Below are 4175 nucleotides of genomic sequence, written 5' to 3' on the forward strand. Positions count from 1 at the left end.
TCTCTAGGCCCCAACCGGAAAGAGGTGAGCACTCCAAGGTAAATGACATCCAACCAGAATTCCGACATTGCACAAACACTAAATGTGGTCCCGAATTCCTAGGCGCGCCTCCTGTGACACTGGATACTGTCTTCGTGTGACGAGGAGGGCCTCTGGTTTCAGATTTGCCACAATGGGTGCATGATTTTTGGCTAGACCTGGACCCCCCCACACACTTTTCTGACCAGACAGTAGTTCTATCAAACTGGTTCGATTCATTTGTTTTTTTCTCCGGAAGGATAAAGATGCCATTCATCTTCTCTGGGCACAGTCACAGCCATCATTAAAGCGGCTGGCACCTCAATGTGAGACAGGTGAACTTCCCTAAGGTAAAGGTGATTTGTGCCCCAGTGTCCACCATAAAAGTCCTTGATTGGCCCCCTACTTCTATTGAGACCATAGGCTCCTGGGGTCCTAGGATCAGAGAGCCTGGTCACCCCTAGTCTGACTGTTCTTTGGCCAGACCAATAAGCTCTTGGACGGCTGGCTCAGGCTGGTATTTTCCTTTACGAGATTGATTGATCTTCTCTAGCCCTTCAAGCATTCTCCCACAGTGGGGGCACTCGTTCTTCCAATGACCGATCTCTTTGCAGAAGGCACTTTGGTTGCGGCGAAGTGGGGGGTCTCACTAGCTTTTTAACAAAGGAGATGGGAATCATCCCAACTCGGCCATTCTTGTCCCGGGCACTCTACCACTGTTCATCAGGCTTCTCTATTATTACCAGGATCTCACCTTTTTCAAAGGGCAGGTCCTCAGCATCGATCCCAGGAAAGACATAGTGAATCCATACATGTTCTAATGTGCTTAGATATCTGGGTGCTTAGATACCATCAGGTTGGTGGTGTTTAGGCAGTGAGTTTTTTAAAACTCTAGCAGGGCCAGCTAGCAGTCAAATTCTAGGTCCCTGATCTTAAAACGGCGGTTGGGAAGTGAGTTGATGATGTAGTAGGAGACTTGTGCATTCTCGGACACAGAGAGTACATAGTCCCCGGACAGGTGGAGGAGTTGCAGACTAGGAACATGTCGTGGAGTCAACCTTGGAGTGGGGTTTGCACCTCCTCATGAGACATTGGCCCTACATACCAAATAGAGTGATCTGAGGAGTTAAATTTGAACCTGACGGAGGACATGGCTCAGGCCCGGGGCTTAGGGGCATTAGGGGGTGGTGCAAGCAATGATGGTAGAATCCTGCTGGAGATTGTGTGTAAAGTAGTTGCACAGGGACTGACGGACCTGCCGAGGTGTACAGTAGTAGGAAGAAAATAGGTTCTTCCTTGGAGTCCCCTTGGTGGATTATTTTCGCTGGCACCTCCTTGTTCTTTTCTTGAGTTGGTTAGGCCACAAGTACCTCATTCTGTCCCTGCCTATTCACACTAAACCAGACCCAAGGGAGCACCATAGTAGTGATCTGCAGCCATGTGTCTATGTACAGCCACTGGTCTGGATATCCAGGGGTCCCTGTCACTTCCTGATATACTGCCCATACTGTGGGGAGATCTAAGGTCCCTTCCAAGGGCCACCCTATCCTGAATGTGGACCATTCAAGCTCACAAAAAGTATGAAGCTTTTCTGGGTTCAACCTGGTCCTGTAATTATCTGAGAAACTTTTCTTAAAATTTTCCAACATACAATCTAAGAAAGTTGGTTTAGCGGTACCTTCATATTTTCAAGGAGTTTCCTTTGACAATTGAGTTCAGAGGCCAGTGTTAATATATTCCCTCAGGTTTCAGAAACCTGATTAAAACAACATAAAACACTTAAATTATTTTGACAGAATTCTTGTTTTCTTCTTAGAAAACCTCTTCATAACTTTAGTAGCAGACCAATAGTCTCAGAAACATTAAACACAGTTCTAATTTTACATTAACTTACTTTCGACATTCACATTTCCAAGCTTGTTTCACTTAGTTACATAAAATTTCTCCTCAAGATCCCTTCCCAAAACCTTCTTTCACACTTTCCTCTCAGGATTTTACACTTTGTTTATTCCTTCAGCTTAATTTCCCCTCGGGATTTCTCTTCATATACACAAATCTTCTACCACTTTTTCCCCCTCAGTTTGCCTCTTTTCACTCATTCAGAAATAACCAACTCTGAGGCAAACACCTTTCCTTCAATTTCCTTCAAAACATGTCTCCAGACCTTATACCTTCTGTTACCAATAACATTTTCCTTTCTACTTACTCAAACCTTCTTCGACATGCCTTATTCCTTCATATAGATCTGAGGTACCTCCCACACCTCCACAACAGACAACAATCACGCCATACAACAAAAGTGGGGATAGGGTCAGAGAAATTGGAGGAGACACCACTCACTTCGCCCATCTCCAGCCGCTCCTCTCACAGGCATTTCAGGCGCCTCTTGGCATTCGTGGGTCGGTATAAACCGCTGACCCGGACCACTGGAGTAGACTCCTCACGGAGATCCAGTGGGGCACCGTAAGCCATATGAGGGTCGCCACGGAACCGCAGATTGGAGTTCAACTCTCACTTCAGAGCAAGACTACGTCTCAGTCATTCAGCACTCATTTATTTTTACACACCTCCCACTATTCCTTAACAATGTGCACTAGAGAGCAAACAGCCACTTCCCCTTAACTTGTAGAAGGCAGTTGGTTGCCCTCCGGAGGGTGATGGAATTCTCCCCTTTACTTAGTGTTGACCAAACTCTTCCCACCTGCAACGGTGACACAAAGACAAACAAGGGTGGGTGCCTCCTCCAAAGAGGAGACCATTCAGATGCTCATCTGGCCGTGTCCCCTCGCAGGGAGATTAGGTAACGCTTAGCCATAGTGGACTCAGCTTTGTGACTTGTAATCAGACACTAGTCTGATGCTGCTCTGGACCATATGCCATTCACCACAGACCCACAGAATGAGCCCACAAAAATCCCATGGCCTTGAGGGGACCTTAAGGGTGCCCAGCCGTGGAGCTACATCTCGCACCTGACTGATCAAACCAACCAAGCCGCTCATTCACTCTCATATCCACACATCAGGTTAAAACATTGCCCTTCTCCACCAGTACACACAAGTTTTACCCTCGGCTAGTGGGTGCCTGCCTCAACCTGATGCCTCCCACATTGGGGAGACTCCTGGATCTCCGCCCCACCCTTATGAAGACTCCTGATGAACCTGGAAATCACACGACAGGTTCCCTGATCAATGTCTTCTTACTGAAGACCAGGAAGCTGTGTGCAGTTTCTCTTCCCTCCGACAGAGGGGACCTGAATGGGGAATGTCCCAATACCATACTCAGATAGCTTACTCTTTTGATCTTACTTTGTGCATTTACACTCCTACTCTTTTATTCCCTTTGATCTTACCTGGTACCTCTTCCTCCTGTGGCCGTTTCTAGTGAATTGGTCCTTCCCTCCTATGAGTCTAGTCGGGCAGCTCAGCCACCCTGAGGAGTCAGGGTACCAATCCAAAAGACAATCCGAAGTATTCATGTGACGCGTCTCCTCAGTCATCTTGGAACCCCTCCGCCTCCGTTCCTCTGCCTCGGAACCCCAGCTGAGCCACTGATATGGTGGCTCAAGAGGCCAGCGTGGTTGGAATCTCGCTGAGGCCTCCAAAACTGTTGTAGAAAAATCCCAAACCCAGTCCAGCAAAAAACCAAGCAGTAACTTGGAGAGAAGGAGAACTCAGGTTTATAACTCACTGTCCCAGATGAGCTAGCCTTCTGAAGATCTGGGCAGTGTGCTCAGTGGCAACATTCCTTATATACAGGGTTTTTACACAAGCTGATTGGCTGATTCAAAATTAGACCGTTACAAATGAAGAGAGTTGCTATGGTTGCAAGTAGTAACATTGGCAGAAGGGCGGGAGTTGTCATGGTTACTGGCCAATACAAGGTGCTATAAATTGTTACAGGAAAAGGGAGCTGCCAGGGTACAAAGTGCTAGGAGATATGGGTGCTGCTAGGGGCACAAACAGTTACATTCATGGAGCAAAAATATAAACAGTTACATTTGCCAATCAAGCAGGGTACAAGTGAGCTCTTTCATGCAGCAAGCACTTTTGCTGAAAGCAAGCATATTTACAGAAGCAGAACAGAAAGCTGATTAGTTTTTAATGAAATTCCTCAAATTTTCTCTTCACCAGGGCCCTTCCACCTTCTTCAGCCCCCAG

The 4175-nt window shown here is 46.9% G+C and overlaps 1 pseudogene; it reads right to left on the reverse strand.

Moving 5' to 3' along the window:
- Positions 1 to 575: 575 nt before the first annotated feature.
- Positions 576 to 1170, reverse strand: LOC112478990 (annotated as a pseudogene).
- Positions 1171 to 4175: the final 3005 nt, after the last annotated feature.

Source organism: Pteropus alecto, unplaced genomic scaffold (assembly GCF_000325575.1).
Source record: "Pteropus alecto unplaced genomic scaffold, ASM32557v1 scaffold2234, whole genome shotgun sequence".
Taxonomy (NCBI): domain Eukaryota; kingdom Metazoa; phylum Chordata; class Mammalia; order Chiroptera; family Pteropodidae; genus Pteropus; species Pteropus alecto.